The sequence below is a fragment of the Natrix helvetica genome (genome assembly GCF_964273705.1).
Source record: "Natrix helvetica genome assembly, chromosome: 4".
In the NCBI taxonomy this organism is placed as follows: Eukaryota; Metazoa; Chordata; class Lepidosauria; order Squamata; family Natricidae; genus Natrix; species Natrix helvetica.
In genome coordinates, this window is record NC_138550.1 from 137,784,559 (window position 1) to 137,805,352 (window position 20,794).

General features: G+C 40.1%; 1 long non-coding RNA gene across 1 annotated transcript; it reads left to right on the plus strand.

The window, feature by feature from the left end:
• Positions 1 to 216: 216 nt before the first annotated feature.
• LOC309391724 lies at positions 217 to 20,260 on the plus strand. The gene is made up of 3 exons (XR_014175323.1): positions 217 to 334; positions 13,739 to 13,855; positions 20,186 to 20,260. It is a non-coding gene; the product is annotated as an uncharacterized lncRNA (long non-coding RNA).
• Positions 20,261 to 20,794: the final 534 nt, after the last annotated feature.

The following is a 20,794-nucleotide window of genomic DNA, read 5'->3' on the forward strand; positions in this document are numbered from 1 at the left end:
ATTTTATACTTCATCCTAAGCCAGCGTTTTCTGTGCCAGACAAGGAAACAAATGCTGCCCTGCTGTCTCCTGGAAGTCCCGCTCTCATCCCTGCTGGGTGAACTCATTTCAGCGCCAAGTGACTTTTTGCCCTCCCCTAATCGAGCTTAAAAAGTTCCAGCTTTCTTCTGTCCTCTCCTCCGGCCTCCCCCTTCACATCTTTCCACACGCTGCGATCCCAGCCCTGAGTTGCTGGTGCATTGTCCCAGCTTTGCGGTGTGTCACCGCAAAACATGAGGCCGACAGAGAAGAACAGGAGGGTGGGTTGAGTCCGGAGAGAGAAGGGGAAGCCCGGGTGAGCATGGAGATTTTGTTTTTTCCTTCAGATATCTAAGCCACTCTAAAATACCGAATCTTCAAAGGTAGCACTAGCCACAAAATCCCCTTTGGAGTCTGACCTTTAAAGCTGCCTGGATGAAAAGCCTAAGCAGATCTTTTCCCTGCTGTTCCTAGTGTTTTCACTCCCGCCCAGACGTTTCTCTCTCTCTCTCTCTCTCTCTCCCTCTTCCCTCTCTCTTCCTCTTCCCTCTCCCCCAGTTTGGAAACAAAGGTTTTATATGAAGTGTGCCCTGCCATGTCTTCAGCCTGCCACCACAGAGCCTTTCAGTTGCAGGGACCAAAGTCTTCCAAGGTGGGCAACTATGATGCAACCAGGTCCTTAGTAATTAAGTTAGTTCCTGGCTTCAGCGAGCTGCTCTCAGTCCTTCACCCCAGCTGCCCGCCTCTGTCTCTCCCTCCACCCCGCGTCTCCCTCCCTCCCTCCCTCCCCGGAGACTGTGTGTGTTTAGGAGGTGATGTTTCCCACAGCTCTGATCTAATTCAACTGTAATTCAATCTCCGTGTGAGCAATACTCAGCCAGCGTTCTCCCACCCGTCGGCAGACTCCTCTCTCACAGGCTGTGTGTATTAGACATTTGCACTGTCAATCTGACAGACTCCCCTCAAACAACCTCTCTCTATAGATTTACACCATCAATCTGGCAAGGTAGCCCTCTTCTTCACCAAATCTTGTGCTCGCTCCTTCTGACAATGTCACAGACTTCTCCAATCTGATCCCTTCCAGACATGTCAACTTTCAATTCCCACAATTCCCAGAGAGTGTATCGAAGGATTCTGGGTATTGAAGGCCAACATGCCTTTTCAGGTTCATTTTTGTTTTCCTGTAGTATTCCTGTAGGGATGGGATTTCTCTTGCATGATCAGCTTTGGGCTTAAGCAGCACACACTTGAAAAATATTACCGGGAGCCAAATCCATGAAAATAGGTTCGGGAGACAGAACTTTTTACCTGCTAAATTTCATAGGTAACCTGCATGCAAAAATATGCAAAACAGAGCAGTTTGCCCTTGAATATTCTTTCTTTCCAGGAATGGGCTGGCCTGCACATTCTGAATGTGATTCATAAGATGCTACTGGAGATTTAGGAATTATTTTTGAAGTCTTGGAATAATTCATTCCAGGAAAAAAAAAATCAAGAATGATCAGCTCCAATTCGCGCTTGCCTAAGAAATATAAATCAACTTTCAGATTACTATAGATCTAGAAATCTAGCAATATAGATCCAAGCCCTGAGTACTTCCATATGATGTTAATTTTTCTTTCTCATTCCACGGGCCCAAACTGTTTGAAGACAGTTGTGTGATTGTTACCATCCCTTATAATTTTTCGGTACTAAAAGAAAGATTGCCATGGAAGAATTGGTCATCCTCCCAGGACAGGATATGGTAAAAATAGTTAGACGACAGCCACAATGGTGTGATTGTGAAAAAAAGAGAAAAAAAGTTTATGTGCTTCAAGGGTAGACCTTCTGTCACACCTTTGTGCCACAATCTTAACCTTTTTTCTCTATACCCTGCAGACATAACATGGCTTGGATACTTCCCTCCAGTTCCCTAAATTGGATTCAGCTCCAGAATTGGTTTGAAGAAATAGCAATAGCACTTAGCATTTACATAGTACTTCGACTTATATACCACTTCATAGTGCTTTACAGTCCTCTTTAAGTGGTAGTGGTAGTGCTTTACAGTATCAGCATATTGGCCCCAACACTCTGGGTCCTTATTTTACTGACTTCAGAAGGATGGAAGGCTGAGCCAACCATGAGCTGTTGAGGATCGAACTCCTCACAGTTGGCAGAGTTAGCCTGCAATACTGCATTCTAACCACTGCACCACCACGGCTCTTTAGTTCAAACTTATTTCAGAGAAGTATTCATCAATATTACAGACTAACAGTGAGTTGGAGATATTTGTAGGTCAACATCTAAGATCTAGTGGTTGATTCTGATTGATTGTTTGCTCACCCAATTTAAGTACCCAATATTTGGAATTCAATAACTTGAAATATTAACTTATTTAGTGGATTCTCTGCTCAGTTAAAAAAGCTAAAAGCAGCTGAACTAGGCAGTTCTTAGAATCTGAAACAGATATAAAAGAAATCTGATATAATTTGCCTATGAAACCTCTTATACAAGTGTCCCATCCAATTTAACCCTCCCAACTATACAATTTGCAGAGATAATTCAATTTCCAGCAAAAATGTCCATTGTGGTCATAGGTTCACTGAACGACTGCCACATTTGCTTAAGGATTAGTAAAAAAATGTCATAAAATTGGGTCAGTCACATGGGTGCTTGACCATCACAACATATAACAGAAATTTTGTACTCCATTATGATTATAAGAGTATGATCCAAATATCAAAACTACCTGTAACTCCCTTCAAGGGGAAAATTTCACAGAGAGAAGGCTTTGGAGACTCAGTCTGCTTTTATTAATTACATTTATATGCCACTGGAATCTCATAGGTCTCTTAGGAATATATAAACTACTAAGATTCCTACATTCTGTTTAAACAATGCAAAACCAAAATACAAAACAAAATATTAAAAAATATTAAGCCTTAGTATGGCCACCTGGAACACACTTTTGGTTATCACATTACAATAAAGATGTTGAGACTTTGGAAAAAGTGCTAAGACGATTAAAGGACTGGAGACTAAAATATTTGAAGAACAGTTGTAGGAGTTGGGCTTGGCTAGTCTAGAGAAAAGAAGGACTAAGGGTGACATGATAGCAGTATTCCAGTATTTGAGAAGTTGCCATAAAGAGGTGGGGGTTAACTTATTTACCAAAGCACTTGTAGGCAGGACAAGAAACAATGGATGGAAACCTATAAGGAGAGAAGCAACCTAGAATTAAGGAGAAACTTCCTAAGAGTGAGGACAATTAACCAGTGGAACAGCTTGCCTCCAGAAGTTGTAGATGCTCCATCACTGGAGGTTTTTAAGCAGAGACTGGACAATCACTTGGCTGAAATGGCATAGGGCCTCCTGCTTGATAACAGGGATGGACTAGAAGATCTCCAATGTCCCTTCCAGCTCTATTCTGATTGAAAACTTTAAAATGTTCAAAAACAAAAGATCCAAAATCACAAAAATACACTAATCAAGGTCCAAAGACCTTTTGCAAGAGCTCTGCTTTTAGCTGCTCACAGAAGGAGAACTCAAAGATACCCTAGAATCCAACAAGAAACTATTCTAGAGGATCAGTACTGCTACAGAAAAACAGTAGCCCTGAGCCTTTCCTCCCACACACCTACCTCTCAATATTGAGGATCTAGCAGTTGCTTTTCCCGGCAAAATTGAGTAATTGGATGATTCTAATAGGTACTGTAAATATAGTTCTGAAGGTAACTCAGTGCCAAGCTATAAAGAGCTTTATAGATTAACAACAGCAGTTTAAATTATACTTCAAAGTATGTAAGAAGCCAGTGCAGGGCTCACAGCATTGGTGCAATGTGTGCTTACTGTCCACTTCTGACTAATACATGGGGACTGCATTTTGGGGCAAGTAAAGCTTCCAAGTGACCTTTAAAGGCAGACCTATGTAGAATGCTTTGCAGTAATCTAATCAAGTAATGACCAGGTCTTGAGTGACGGCTACAAGGTGGTCTCACTGGCCATGATTCAACTTGCTGTTCAAGTAAGAGGTACAAATCCAGAAGGACCCCCAAATCATACACATATTCCTTTGGGAGTATTAGAGTACCACTGCAGCAACACAAGAACCTCACAAGAACTTTTCCTTGCTTCAGGTTTAGCCTGTTCTATCACATCTAGAATCTCACAGCTTCCAGAGAACAGGATAAAATCTCACATGTTTTAATTCCATGAATTAGGGTGGAGATGTAAAGTTGAGTTTCATCAGTAAAGAACCTCAAACTGATATATGACTTCTCTCCGTGGATTTACATGGATATTAAACAGGGGGAGGGGACTAAGCCTTGGGGCACTCCACAAGGCTAACCCAACTTCTCATTACTGTCTAGAACAGCGGTTCTCAACCTGTGGGTCGCGACCCCTTTTGGGGTCGAATGACCATTTCACAGGGGTCGCTGAGACCAGCGCAACTCTAAAGTTTAGACTCCACCTCGCGTTCCTTGAAATCCCCGTGGATGGGCTCCAGAGTGGCATCGCAGAGCGTCGCTGTGGCTGCATGCCATAAAAAAAAAATAGGTGTGCGTGCACACCCCGTACAATTAGCCTCAGAGACTTCGTAATGGCGGGAAAGTGTTCCTGTGAGGGAGGAAGGGGCTTAGGTCCTGCTCCGGGCTGTAATTGTGCGAGGCGTGCTTGCGGCTAAGTTTTCCACGCCGCTGCCAGGTATTTTTAACTATGTCATCAAGAGCCAAGCTCAGGAGCCCGAATTGGCCCCATTCACACAATGAAAACCTGCTTACTAAAAGTACCATAAACCATGCACAAAGGAAAAGAGCAAAAAAAAAAAAAAATGCAATGCAAGATAACAACGTAAAAAATGATACAAGTAGAATTATTAGAAATAAAATGTAACAGAAAATGATATATATGAAAATATAAAGTTGGGTTTCCTGAAATGCCATTCCAAGAACCCATCAGAGAAAGTAAATAAGCAAGGGCAACAGCGGAAAGGAGGAAAGATGAGGAGGGAAAGGAAGAAAGGGTAAAGCAGAGGGAGTAAAGGAGGAGAATCAGGAGTAGGAGAGAAGGTAAGAAGGAGGAGAAAAGAGGAGGAGGGGAGGAAAGAGAGGGGAAGAAGGGAGAAAGGAGGAGGGAAAGGAAGAAAGGGTAAAAGCAGAGGAAGTAAGGGAGGGGAGTTAAGAGTAGGAGAGAGGGTAAGGAGGAGAGAGGAGGAGGGGAGGAAGGAGAGGGGAAGAAGAAGGGAGGAAGGAGAAGGAGGGAAAGAAAGGGTAAAGCAGAGGAAGCAAAGGAGGAGAAGTAAGAGTAGGAGAGAGGGTAAGAAGGAGGAGAAGAGGAGGAGGGGAGGAAAGAGAGGGGAAGAAGAAGGGAGGAAGGAGAGGAGGAAAGAAGAAGGCAGAGAAGGGAGGTAGAGAAGATAGAAGGAGCAAGGTTGTTGCAAAATAAAATGGGGTGGCAAGAAAGTGACCCAAACTGTATTCTATATATTTGTAAGAAAATAAGATAAATGATTAATGATAATGATATAATTAATGGTAATTATAAGAGTGTATATTTGTGAATGAACTTGAAAGAGAAAATAAAAAACTTTTTTTAAAAAAAATTAAAATTAAAAATAAACAATGCACGACATTTGCCCAATAAATTAAGGTTAAGCTTACCACCACCACCAAGGTTAAGAGCACTCCTGCAAACAACCCCAAACCAGGTTGAAGATCCATCCAGGCAGGGTAAGCAAGTTTGTGAATGCAGCTGCAGGCAACTTAGTTAAGGAAGCTGTGGAAATAAAGCCACTGTGTGTCTCTGTGTATGTGTGTGTATGATTGTATAGCAGCCGAGGTTGTCCAGCCTCCAGGATGTGATTCTTTTCAGACCCAAAATTTAGGAGCAGACAAGATGTTGGCTGCCTCTATAAAAAAGATGTGGAGACTCTAGTCTAGAAAAAGTGCAAAGAAGAGCAACCAAGAGGATTAGGGGACTGGAAGCTCAAACATACGAAGAACAGTTGCAGAAACTGGGTATGTCTGGTTGAATGAAAAGAAGGACTTAAGGGTGATATGATAGCAGTCTTCCAATATCAGTATCTACATTACGATTCATAACAGTAGCAAAAGTACAGTTATAGAGTAGCAACGAAAAAAATGTATGGTTGGGGGTCACCACAACATGAGGAACTGTATTTAAGGGTCGCGGCATTAGGAAGGTTGAGAACCACTGGTCTAGAAGCATCCATTGAACAAAGGCAGAAACACTGCAAAACAGTAGCATCAGTCCCCAACCCCTGGTCTAACTGGATACCATAATTGATACTACCGAAGGCCTAATAGGACCAGGATAAGTGCAGTATTGTATTCAGATCCCCATACAATTCCAACCAAATCTACTAGGTTTCAAGGTTTTGATTACCATCTTCAAAGCGCTCCATGGCACAGGACCTAGCTACCTGCGGGATCGCATCCTGCCACACACATCCCTGCGACCAATCCGCTCTCACAGGGAGGGACTTCTCCTGGTGCCGTCCACCAGGCAATGCCAACGGGCGACGCCTAGGGGTAGGGCCTTCTCTGTGATAGGCCCAACCCTCTGGAATGACCTCCCCCCCGACATTAGAACCACCACCGACTTCCGCTCCTTTCGACAAAAACTGAAGACTCACCTGTTTCGATTAGCTGGCCTGGCACACTCATAACTTTTACCTCCTGGCAGATATATTTTAACTGGTATTTTAGGGGACCCATTTTTAAATTTAATTTACAGGGTATTTTTAGGGGTTTTAAATTATATTTTAAATACTTTACTTTAATGTACAGTTCTTCTTTTAACCTCCTCCATAACTATCTAACTATTTAATTATTTAATTATTCATGTTATGTATTTTTAATGTATTGACTGTACACCTCCCCGAGTCCCTCTTGGGAGAGGGGGCGGTCTATAAGTGCGAATAAAGTAAAGTAAAGTAAAGTAAAGTAAAGTACTAGTACAACAAAAGTTCTCTCCATTCCATGCCCAGCCTAAAATGTGACTGAGAAGGATTGAGATAATCATTTAGGAAGCTCTATGCTTGGTCTTTCACCACCATTGGATCCAAGAAAAGCCTTTTAACAGGTACATACATAACCTTGTAAAATTATTTTACAGCCTCCTTGGACAAATTTAATGACAGCTATCAGCATTATCATCATCACGACAGAGGAACGTGTCTTTCTGTGTTTTTTTTATTTATATCATCATTGAGCATGTCTATAATAATAAACTCCAGTCTTCTACATTAACATTTCTACCTACAAACTAGAAAAGGAACGCCAGGCATTTTTATTTTCAACTCTCAAATATTATATTTCCACTGGAACCATCATTTTTCAAAAGATGCTGTGCTCATTAAGCACTATTTTTCAGCATGGAAGATTTGCCCTTTTGCTCCAAAACCTGGGAAGGGTAGCCAAGACCTCTTGATGAAATGTCTCCAAACCCTGCATTGCTGTTAAAGAAATCTGAAGTCTTTGAAGGGCCATAGAGGAATGAAGTTGCTTGGGGATTATTTGAATGGCTTTTATTTCCATCCACAATGGCCAAGGAAATGCAACAGATGCTTCTGGACTGATCAAATGATTTGCAAAATGCTGCTCAAGTGCCTTTGCTTAAGCTAGAAGATCAGCAGAGCAGGAGAAAAAATGCATCCCACCCCTATTTATTTGGTCATAAGCATTAATGGTTTGAAGGGTTAAACAATGAGAATGTCAAGGGTTGCGCTGCATTGAAAGAAGTTCTACACACGGATCTCCTTTGAAGTGATTTCAAAGTGACTCTTAATAGAACCTGAAAGAATCAGGGTTGTATTTAGCTAAGAATAACATGGTGGCTCAGTGGCTAAGGCACTGAGCTCGTCAATCAGAAGGTTGGCAATTTGAATCCCTAGTATCACATAACAGAGGGAGCTACTTGTCCCCATTTCTGCCAACCTAGCAGTTCGAAAGCATGTAAAAAGTAGAAAAATAGGAACCATCTTTGGTGGGAAGGTAATAGCGTTCCTTGCGCCTTTGGCATTTAGTCATGCCAGTCACATGACCACAGAGACATCTTTAGACAGCGCTGGCTCTTCGGCTTTGAAAGGAAGATGAGCACCGTCCCCTAGAGTCAGGAACGACTAGCACATAAGTGGGAGGGGAACCTTTACCTTTTAATCTTGATAAATAGCTAAAATTAACTTTGGGATAGTTTTATTGTTGCTACTACTAATATGTTGAATTTGAGACATAATGTTAAAATCTAGATCTTAACTGGCATGAGAAGATAGACTGAGATGGTAATGAAAGGAAGATTATATTTTTTACAGTTTCTCTGTTAAGAGAGTAAAGTATGTTTTTAATGTACCATTTTGTACTGTAAATGAAAAAAAATCCAAGATAGTTTATATTAAGCCTCTATATCAGAGGTTGAGCTTTAAGAGCTCAGCATTAACCATTGGCCTTCTGCCCATAAAAGACAATTAAATTCTGGAATTAGCTGCTAGAATAGACAGCTTTTAGGGAACCTTGACAAATTCACAGAGTACAAGTTTCCTGGAAAGATACTAAGCACAATGCCCATAACCACTAACAACTGTCCTGTAATCTGTTCTGACGTTTCACAAAAGTTTCTGCCAGAACAAGAATTATCTAGCTCCCTTAGAGTGAGGCTGAAGTTGTTTAGGATTCCTTTTTGAGCTGAAATTGGAAGGGAGGGAAGGGAAGAGAGAGGCACATACCACCAAACAAGACTTTTCATGTTCCAGGACTGCAAATACCTCAAGTATTGTCCTGCAGTTGGGTTTTTGTGAAGAAAAATAAGAAATGACCAACTTAATTTTAATGTATCAGTTGCTGGGGGTGAGACAAACATGGCCCAATTCTGTTCTTATGTGTGGTCTTCCTGGAAGCATCTAACTGGACATAGGATCCTGAATCAGCAGAACTCTTCCTACATTCTTATGATAATTATCTTCCTTTTGAAACACCATGAGTGTACTTATTCAGTTTTAGAGGCTAAAGCCTGTGCTAATCTTTAATAGCTCCTCTTGGTTTATGAACTATGGGAGAATTCAGAATTCCAAATAATTTTTATTTTTGTTCTTCAGTGTTCAAGCTGTAATGTGTGAGAGGACTGGAGCAGAAGTTTTCTGAATGATTTCCCTTTTCTACGCAAAGCTGAATATAGTAAATGTGAGATAATAAAGTGTGAATATAGTAAGTGTGAGATAAAGCTGAATATAAGTGTGAAATAACACAACTCTTAATAACAAGACCCCTTGTCTTAATTAGAGAATCCAGATTTGAATTTATTTTGTATAGCACAGAATAAGAAACATATGGTGACCGTGAACCTTCCATGGGATTACTTCTACAAAATATTGCATTGCATGTGGACAGCAGCTGACCTGAGACACCTCCCCCCTCATAGGCACAGATGGACAAAGCCATGGCTTTATCGCCCTTGAATGCACACAGTTAAGAGAGTAAATTAAGAAAAATGTCAAGTTTTAGGACACTTTGATGGACTTGGTACCTTCTTGCATGTGTTTTATTTCATTTCCAAACCAAAATTCCATGCTAGATCTAGACTGGGAGTTGAAATCCAAAACATTGAAAGTGTTGAAACATTGAAAGCTTCAGAGTAAGGAAGGCGATTCTCGTAATAGCATCCTTTCTCGCTCATGTCCCATTTAACTTCATTCTTCCTGCTACTTCCCCTCCCTCCCCAAAAAACCAATGGTTACAAGAAACTGTTCTGTCAAGTTCTTTTTAAATATATAGATCAGATAGGCTACTTTATAAAGAACTTTGGTTTTACCTGAATGTGTCTTTTCTGGAGAAGAGAGGGAGTGGTCACGTGTGGGTATTCTCAAAGCCTCATTGGTCCAAAGACTGAGAGTAAACTTCTTAAATACTCCTGCCTTCCATTCCTGCCCAGTTTCCTCGAAGGCGAACATCAGAACTGGGACAAAAAAACAACAACACAAACCCCGGGAACCACCCATCCTCCCCTTGGCCCCAACAACACAAACAGGGTGGGTCGTGACCACTCCCTCTCTTCCCCAGAAAAGACACGTTCAGGTAAGACCAATGTTCTTTTTCCAGTGGAAGAGAGGGAGTGGTCACGTGTGGGACATACCAAAGCTCAGTCCCAAGGGGGGAAACAACACACAACCACAAGCTATGGCCCAAGAGGAGTAACTGCCACCACCCTCTGTAGCACCCTCTGACCAAAGGAAGCATCCGCTGAAGCGAACAAATTCAGACAATAATGTCAGCTTTGAGAATACCCACACGTGACCACTCCCTCTTTTCCACTGGAAAATCATACTTTATTTCTAGTACAATGTACTTTCTTCCAAAAACGTACCTGTCCTAGAATAGGACGACTTTCATTTCTAAGTTTCTCTTCTTTACTTCCTATACAGATCACCTCATTTTTATTCCTTACTGCTTGCCCCATAAAAAAAGAACAATTGTTTTTATTGATATACATGAGGAAAATTCCTAAAACTACAGCTAGGAAGATTGTATAGAGACAATACCCATTTTCTTTCTTAATTCTTAAGTCATTTTATAATATTTTTAATACTTTTTTTAAAAATCTCATTTTCTTGAAGCTATTAAATGAGCTGCAAACACTTAAGAGACAAGGAAATACAACAACCGATACTGCCTAGTGTTTGAAAAAGTCACTACCGTAACTCCTGAAATTCCCAAAGAGCAGAATTACCCTCTGGTAGCAAGTCAATGCTGTCAATTATTTAAGGTTAGTGATCAGCTCATCAGGATGTTTCCCAAATATAAATCAAAAAGGGATCCATAAATAAACAGAAATGAAAAACAAAAACTGATGCTGCAGAAACAAATACTATGTATATGCCTTAGTGTTGTGGCCCAGCAGGAGCCGTTGGAGCTGCCACCAGACTCCGACAGTGAGGGTTCCTATGAGTTGGCTCTGGAGGATGTGGAGGATCCTGGACAGGGTTCCGACTCCGAGCAGAGATCAGAGAGGCTGGTTGGCCACCAGGAGGTGCCTGAGGCATGGAGCAGTGGTGAAAGCCAAAGGGAGTGTGCTCCTGATGTCATGCCTTGGAGCAGTGGGGAGGAGACGAGGGACAGTGAGTCAGACGTCAGCAGTGAGTTGTTGTTGGATGCTCGTCACCGAAGAGCTAATATGCGTAAGGAACAGTTGCGCAGTTACAGGAGGTAATTGTATCAGCTAGTGGTAATTAGACTCCTCTCCAGACTATAAAAGGACTGCTTGTGCACACGCCCTTTTGCAGAAGTTAACGCATGAACTAATGTGGGAGTACAGTCTTGTGAGCATGGCAGGCTGGATTGCTGCTAATGCTTACCAGTGCCGTGTTGTTATTAAGGCTTATCTGTGTTGGTTTACTGCCAAGGACCTGTCTGTCTGTCAATAAATCTTGTAAAGTATCTTTGGCTCAGAGTGTTTTGGTGTGGACGAAGGGGGGGGGGGTTCAGAACACCTTAGTAAGTAAATTAATGAAATATCAAGTAAGCAAAAAAGTTCTTCAACAACATAAAATGTGCAGGATGGGGTTGCCCAGCTTTCCTAGACGAAGATCTTTTGGACTTTGAAGGACTGGTCAGTTGACTGGATTCCCAAAATATCTGTGAGGCCCACAAAAGAAGTAAGCAAACCTAGGCAATTAACCTTAATTTAATTTAAATGCACATACCACTATAATGAATTAATAAATTTAGTATGATTACCTTGTATTGATTCATGTTCCTCTTTCTATCATTGAAAATGGGAAGTGTCCAAAGGGACAGCTACTTCCAGTTCTGCATGACTGCTCACTGCTATCCAAATCTAGGCCAACTTCCTTTTAGTCCTTATGGTTTATATTTGAGAACTGAGCATATGTTCAGCTCTTTCCAATGAAATCAGTAATGTAACTAGAGCAGTGAGGGCAGACCTTTTAGGCACTGAGTGCCCAAACTGGAACGTGTGTGCATGTGTGTGTGCGCCAGTAGTGGGTTTCAATTTTTTTTAGAACCTCTTCTGTAGGTGTGGCCCGCTTTGTGGGAGTGGCTTGCCGGCCATGTGACTGGGTGGGAATGGCTTGACCGGGTGGGCATGGCCAAACTTGTAAAATGTGGTGAAACTCAGTGAACAACGCTCTTGCTTAGCAACCCAAATGTTGGCTCAGGAACTCTGGCATTTGAAGCACACAGGTTTTCAAGCTGTCAAGTTACAAGATTCTTGCATCCCTAACCCTTTAGAAAAAAAACTCCAGGGGTGTTCAAACTTGATAGTTTTAAGACTTGGGGACTTCAACTCCCAGAATTCCTCCTCTCGCTCTTCATCTTGATGATGTGCGGATGGGCGGGGGGAGGGAACTGGAACTGGTTCTAAATGGCACTGTAGATTTGTGGAGCCTCTTCTATGGAAGAGGTTAGAACTGGCAGGAACCCACCCCTGGTGTGCGCGTACACACCCCGGAGCACCGGAGTGTTGGAAACCTGAAGACCAGCTGGATAGGATAGGATAGGATAGGATAGGATAGGATCAGAAGCAGATAAAAGCAAACCTCTTCTATATTCTTGGCAAGAAAACTACTTTAAAAATGTCTGTGTAAATTTCAGTAATCAAGCTTGACTTAAATAGATTGTTTATTATTAATTAATTTGTAAAAAGCAAAGGTAAAGGAAAATAAAATGGGCTATTTAGAAATGCTAAATTGGGTTTTATTGAACTTATACACCTTTAAAAAAAAGTCTTCTCAAACGAGTCAGAACACATCCTCATAACATTTCATTAAATGAGACATGTCCTCAGGACATGATTGAAAAAGTCAAGATGGCGGCCATAATGATGACATTGAAACTCCATTCATTTTAATCCATCATGCGAAAGTGAAACCAACTTCTTAATAAAAATATCTTATTGGGTGGGTGAGGTTCCTTGGCAGATATTCTCCATGGCTTACATCCACCATTTGAAGGAACCCAGCACAGACCTATGAGCAGCAGCCGTTTGTGTGCTATGCACGAGTCTTGCCATTGTGTCACTCAAACAGCAGCTGTGCTAGCAACAATGGAGGTATGGTAGTTCTGAGAAGAATTCTCAACTTGATAGGATGGGTGTCACCATTTCAGAAGAGCACCTTTTGGCAAGCTGAGATCAGGAAGTTCACATTTAACTCGTACCGTTTCTCATTCTCAGAATTGTTTCCCTCTGCCAGCAAGCTTTCCATTGTTTTCTAAGCATTATCCTGGAATAATTCATGTCCTTGAGAAAACATGTCCTGTTAAGCAACTCATTGTTGCTCTGTTGTCTCGTCCCACCCGTCCCTGGGTTAGACTTGCGAGATTCACAGGAGCCAAGCAAGGGTTGGCTATGTGTTGCTTAAATGTTTCTTGAGAGAGAAAGAAGGCTGTTCGGATGTCTACACATTGTTCCAAAGGTGCTTTTTTCAAAAGGCAACTGGACTTTCTGTTTTTTTCTTTGAAGAAGTTTCACTTCTCATCCAATAAGCTTTTTCAGCTCTGACTGGATGGTGAGGAATGGAAGGATGAAACGTCTTCAAAGAAAAAAAAACAGAAAGTTGAGTTACTTCTTGAAAAAAAGCACCTTGGGGACAACCATGACCTGAGAATCTCCATAGGGATTTTTACACAATGCTCAGAAATACCGGTATGAAGCTTTTCAGCTTCCCCAGGATTTGCTCTTTTACATCTTCTCTTTTGCCTTTCTCCTACAGGTGGAAATCAGAAAGCGGCTCCCTTCTCATTTTAACTGCATGCCTCTAGACTTGCATTCTATTGTTCCTCAGAAATTCTTTTCCCAGCAGAGGGTGAAACCTTCTACCTATAAAAATGTGAGTCAGAGGAAACACTTCCAAGAAGTCTTTGCTAGTGAAATAATTATTCTAACTTCAGATCAGTGGGCACTGTTGGGCAAGGGTTTAAAAAAGGGGACAGTCTTAGAAGCTCATATGATCCTTAACTTACAACAGTGCATTTAGTGATTTCCAAAGTTACAACAGCACTGAAAAAGGGACTTATGACTGTTTTTCACACTTACGACCATTGCAGCATCCCCATGGTCATGTGATAAACATTCTGATGCTTGACAACTGACTCATATTTATGACGGCTGCAGTGTCCCAGGGGGATGTGATCACCTTTTGAGACTTCCTGACAAGCAAAGACAATGGGGAAGCCAGATTCACTTAACAACTGTACTGCTAACTTGACAACTGCTGCAGTGATTCACTTAATGATTTGGCAAGAAAGGTCATAAAATGGGGCAAAATTCACTTTAAAGCTGTCTCATTTAACATAAATGTTGGGTTCAATTGTGGTCATAACTTGAGGACTACCTCTGCATTCATTTTTTCAAAAAAAAGTTCAGATATTAAAAATACATTTACTTTTCAATTTTAATCAGGTTTTCAGAATGGAAAGAACAATAGTTGCAAAAATACTGCCATTCCAAGGGTATATGTTTTGTTTTGTTAGATATTGCTTATTATGTGCTCTAAATATGGTGCACCAAACTACCAGCATTCTCTGCTAGGAAGGCCAGTTGTATGAACTTCTGTCCAACCGTATCTAGAGGTCAAAACTTTTGGGGAAACCTAACTTAGTGCATGCCACTAACTGTACTTTACGGTTACAGCTACATTTTAAGCATTTCAACTCATACATACACAGGGACATTGAAGAAAAAGTTGTGGGCAGCTGGACCAGGAAAAATCAAGTTCAACTTACCTATAAAAGGTCACTAGTTGACTTGGGGTGATTACTGATACTCATTCCAACCCAGCCTGCAACAATTCAGATGCTCACTAAATGGCAGCCAAGAGTTAAAAGTTTTCAGTATCTCTTTGCTATTATTTAGTGGTAACCTAGATTTTTGCAGACAAAATCTGATATGGCAGCTCTAAGTAAAAGAAGGAAGGTTCTCACGTATGTCCCTTAAATTCTTCAGAAACAAGATAGACTGGAAATGGGGAAAAATGACATATATACTGTACTTAGTACTTGAACGTAATATATCAAACATCAGTCAAATCAAACTTGTCACCCAAACTACTCTCCAAAAGATCTGCAAAGAAGCACACATGGGTACCTTATTAAAAACCCAAATGTAAGAGCTAAATTGGGATTTGTCTACTGACACATTTCCCATCTAAAGTCAGTGCAAAAGTCTTCAAATCGTTCTGGGTACAGCAGAGAAAAAAGGCAGAGGCAGCAAACTTCCACTTTTTCTTTTTTCTTTTTTGCCAAGTCCCCTTTTCATAATTTATAGTCTGTCATTGTTTTTATCACAGAAAACTGTCCCTCTTTTTCTCATTCTGCCGGCTCCTTTCCCACTGGACAGTCCATGCCAGCTGTCTAGGCAGCAGGAACGTCCTTTTTTTTTCCCAAGCCCCGACCTGTGGGAAAATCTTCATTGGCCAGTAATTGATTCCACCCTGCCAGCTCCATTACTTTAGTCTACAGTCAAACTGCCAGCAATCTGGAGACAGGCAGCCTTGGCCCTCCCTTGCTCTTGCTATTGAAGTCTGCTTCTATGGGCACTGTAAGCTACTGGCTCTCAGAGTTGATGTGTCAGCCCTCCCTGCAATTAGCACTAATCTGAAAATTGGCCTCTGCTTGCAAAGCCAAGCACCTGACAGCTAATTGTTTATGTCAGATTGATGGGCATTTAATATGGAAAGGTTATTTATCAAGGGGTATTCTGCCCCTCCCTTTTTTCTTTCTCTGCTTTCACTGCTGGGCTTACTTTAGAGCAGGAAGGAGTCCGAGGGTTGAAAAACCAACAGACCTCTATGTCACTTATCGTTAGGGACAGTGAAATTAAGGCCCACCCTAAAGCTTAAACTAAGAGTGCATGCCTAAACCTCTCATGTGGGTCATCAAAAAATAAGTGACCACTTTTCAAGATTCAGAACAGTATGATGGAGAAAGGCAGATAAATCAACTTTTATTGAAAGGTGGATTTAAATGGATGAACTTTCCAACAATTCTGTAGCATTATAAGGAGAATCTCAGTTTTTGTTAGCCAACCAATTCGAGTAGACATTGATCAGATTCCCTATGTGCAGTTCTGTAACCCAATGTAAGATTTGGATGAGTGTATGCATTTCGTTACAAATGAAACCATTGCTCATCTAGTTTTTGCAGTAATTCCAATGAGGTATAACACTACCAGCTGACATATCCTTTGAGCTACCTATGGTTTAATTGTCATTAGCATCCACTTGGATTCTTCTTTAAGAATTCTTCGTTAAGATTCTACTTTCTTTTAGATGAATCCAAGTGTCTATGATGGGGAGTTTCTTTCTTGCCGTATAAGATCATTTTCTAGTGGAAAGTTTAAGTGGAGAGATATGAGAAAAAAAGAAACTCTCCATCATCAGATGTATCTTTGGTAACACATGAGAGCCACAACTGATTAGGAAAAGCTTAAACCTGACTGAAATCAAAAGGATTTATATTATCCACAACTAAGACTGGCAAAATGCACACATACCACTGAGACTTGATTTGTTTTCAACAATGGTTCATTGGATCAGACATAGTAGCTAGGTTTACCCAGCACATAGTCTTAGCAGTGACAGCTCCAGGGTGATCTTGCCTGCAATCAGATGAGAAGCAATCAAGTCCAGTTGATATTTGGACCGAAGGCTACCAAAGGACTCTAGCTGTTATTGTTATTTTCCAAACTATAGATTAATTTGGAAAATAACAAGAAACAACCCCCCCAAGATCAAAACATTTATGAACCGTTGCCAACAAAAATATATATGAAGGAATATACCCATTACATTTGTCCCATTAACCTTTTACTGCAATGTTATCTAGTCTGTTGTTTGGGAGTTAAGTGTACTTAACTTGATGTTCTGTAATTTAGATATTAATAGGCAGCTCTTCAAGTATTGTTAGCTTTTCCTGATAACTGTCTTGCTGTCTTGATAGATCATGTCTACAGCCATTGACTGAAACAAATGGCAGTAAGTGAAAACTCTTGAAAAAGCAATAATCCTATTTAAAGAAACAGTGCAGATTAAGTTCCTGGCAGGAGAAATTCTATCTGCTAATGCACTAAGCATATATATGATGGATGCCTGTCTTAGTTACCAGGGTACACTCTATTCTTAAGAATGTATAAAGAAGACACCATATGTTAACGTGGGATTTGTTTTATCAATGGTTAGATAACAAAAGTAGAAATTAGAAGTGGGAAGAGTATTACTATGTAGAAGTAAAGATTATTGATATTATTATTATTACTACTACTATTGTTGTTGCTTATATGCAAAAAGACCTAGACAATACAGTTTACTGAGTACTAGGAAGGTATTTATCATTTTCAATGAGTGGCTTACAAAAAAAACAACAACCCCAGATTATCAGCTGTGTAACTGCTGTTATCTATCCTCCTTTTCCCCACCTTCCAAGTACCTCTTGTATGTTTGGTCTTTCAAATATGAGAGTGGTCTAGTTTTGGGTACAGTTATTCTCCATCAAAAGTTTGGTGGCCTCGGGTGGATTGCTCTGTTGATAGGAATATTAATGAGAAAATATATTTTAGTGTTTTTACAGATGAGTATAAATTTAATGGTCTTGCTTTTGAACATATGTTTTTAACCTTTTTAAATGCTGCTAGATATTATGCAACGACAAACTGGAATAAAAGGGGAATAAATAAATGAATGGATACATATAGATATAGGTACAGAACATTTCTTATTTCAAGATATTGCTTTTTTCCCCAAGGACAAAGTACTGGCACTTAGCGGGAACTTGAATAAATGCACACACATCCAATAATAATTTTTTAAAAAAAAAAAAATTAAATGGGAGCTTCTACTTTAATTTGTTAGTCAATTAAGCTGACAGATTTCATAACATTACCCTTTTCATCAGGTAAATACAAGGTAAAAATGTCCTGCCACATTTTTATGTGCTCATAATCATGCCTTCTAAACTGTGTTTTATAAACCAATTCATCAAATGCTGCACAGCTGGCTCTAAATTAATCTTTTTAATTTCCAAGTTTGCTTTATTCTCCTACCCCCAGGCAGAAATGTGTCTACATATACCCCCCACGAGCATGTGCATATACACACACACATACAATTATAGAACAAATTGTATATAACAACCTACCACTTTGGATCTGTACTTCTGTAGCCTACAAAAATATTAAATGCTTCAGCATGATTCACTTTCACTCCCTATTCAATTATATATAAATGATAATAAGCATTTTCCTGTTAGCAAGATTAATGAATATACATTATTCATGCAAAATACAGTATATAGACGTACACAATAAGTTCATTAATCTGCCATTGGCTTTAAAATATTGCAATGAACTTCTGTTTGAATTTTTAAGAAGTTTCAAGCTAGCAGGTAAGAATGTTCCAGAAGAAAGCAGGTGGAGAAATGTTGCTAAAATTAGGCAATAAAGTTAATAGCTAAGAAAAAACTCAATACAAATGTTTAGATCCTATGTGAAACTATAGAAAAATCATTATGTTGCCTAGCCCAGTTAAATTTTGCAACTTCTAGGTTCTTGAATATCAGAGGGAGGAAGCAGGAATACACAAACCTTCAAAAAACATATCTCTTTGTCCTAGTTGACAATCTGCTACACTTAATTTTTAGATCATAAATCTGACTCCATTTGTGAGATTGACAAAACCCTTTTCATGTGTTTATAGCTCCGACTGGATGGGTCATTTGAAAACTTTCAGGTTTAGTTCTTTGTATTCATTTTAAACATGTTCTTTACCAAAGAGAAAAGTAACATCTTTGAAGGAAAAAGGATAACATGGACACAATTTCTTAATTATTTGCTCTTGGTAGAATTGCTGGTTCTACTCCTGTCAGCACAAGCTAGCAACTATCATGACTATCAAGTAGCATTTGGAATCTGGTTCAGATGTCAAAGACAAGTTTTACCATTTGCACACAATAAATTATTCAGGGTTGTGTCAGCTGTTCAGATGAGAATTGGTGTGCATGTGGTTAAAGACTCACCACATGGCTAATTTAAGGTGTGCCCACTGGACCTTCTATAAGTGGTACAGACAACTCCCCATCTGCTTATATAATTTCAGTGGAAAATGATGGCTTTGTGGGCTGGTGTTCAAATCAGTGTCCAGATCTGTCTTCTCATCTAAGGGGGCATTGGGAGGAAGAAAATACATAATCATGTGCCACAAATATACAGATTACAGAAAAGGCCAGGGTAGGCCACTATGCAAACTTCCCTCTTATCCCTTGTTGTTGGTGTGAGGAAGTGTACCGATTACTTTTTATTTTTACAGTTGTTTTTCATTCTGAAAAAAAAAATTAAGCCAAGAAGTCCAGGAACAAAGGTCTTAAGTCCCTCATGGTAGAACATCTACCATCATGGTGGGAAAACTGAAGGAAGCTGTTTCCCATATTCATTTCAACTCAAAAGAAGGTATATGCGAACTAAGTCATTTTTGTGTTAATTGCCTGGAACATGAGTCCAAGGCAGGAGGTGAGATGGTGAGAATCAATGAGCCTTAGCATAACCAAGTGAAGATGTAAAACATCTCCAAAGAGGGTGAATGTAGCTTGCTAGTCAATGCATCAGTCTTATGTGAGGCTCTTCTTTGTATGTGGGTTTGGGAATGGCAGTATATTGGCCTCCCAGTATGAAGATTGTCCTTGAGCAAGAAAACAAGGGTGCAAATGAGCAGTGCTCCAGAAATGAGAGATGGATGCAGAATGAGTTAAAGCTTTGCCATTCCAGATCAAGTTACCAACAAATTTCTTGCAGGTCAAGAGCTGCTTCCCAGACCTATGTGTAAATTTCCTTCTATCTGACAGCATCCTATGATAGGTATGTTCATCTATGTACACAGAATGTGTATGGTATATCTGTACTTGTTGATGATGAGTAATGAGGTAGAGGAAGCTATTCATCTTAACTTGGCTGCATTGCAGCACCATCAAATTATCGCTAGATGATGGGTCCTGCAACTCATCAATTTAGCTAGAACAAATAATATTCAGGCCAATAGGTTACTGACGGGATTTCTTTAGGCTTGTTTCTTCCGTGACAATGAACACATTGCAGAGGGAAGTGTCTGTTCAAGTTTCCTTTCTTGTGCAACATAGCTATTTATTTTAATCTATCTCAATCTTCTGCCCTACAGGTGAATTAGGACTATGACTACCATACTTTCCAGTACCACTGCAGATCCATGGAAGTGGTAAAGATTTGAGTTACCAAAATAATGCTTGGTAAGGGAAGCTTTGATTCCCACCCCCTGCCCTTTCCACTCACCACCTAATGTTACTGACTCTTGCATTGCAGATAGCTCTAATTAAGAATGAAAAAATAACTGTTTTTGTGCCTAGTTGCAAGTTTGGCATCACTTTAAGACACTTTAACAAAGTATGATGTGCTCCCATTTGGTGAGATCCATCTAATACTTTAATATTGGCAGGTATTTGTTCTTTAAACAAGAATAAGTAGAGCTCTTGGTGTTCTGAGGTTGGTTATTGGCTTACAGATATTTCATTATTCAACTAGGTAACATCATCAGTGCACAGATGATGTTATCTAGTAGAATGGGTTCCACAGTTCAACCTTCAACTCCATATATTCTCTTCTATGGTAACTATAAGAAATGCTATAGTTATTATTTGATGCATTAAAGTTAGCGTTGACTACTGGTGACTGGCTTAAGTCCCTGCAGTTTTCTAGGATAGATTTCAGAAGTGTTTTCCACTGTCTGTTTCCTAGGGTTGAGAAAAATGTC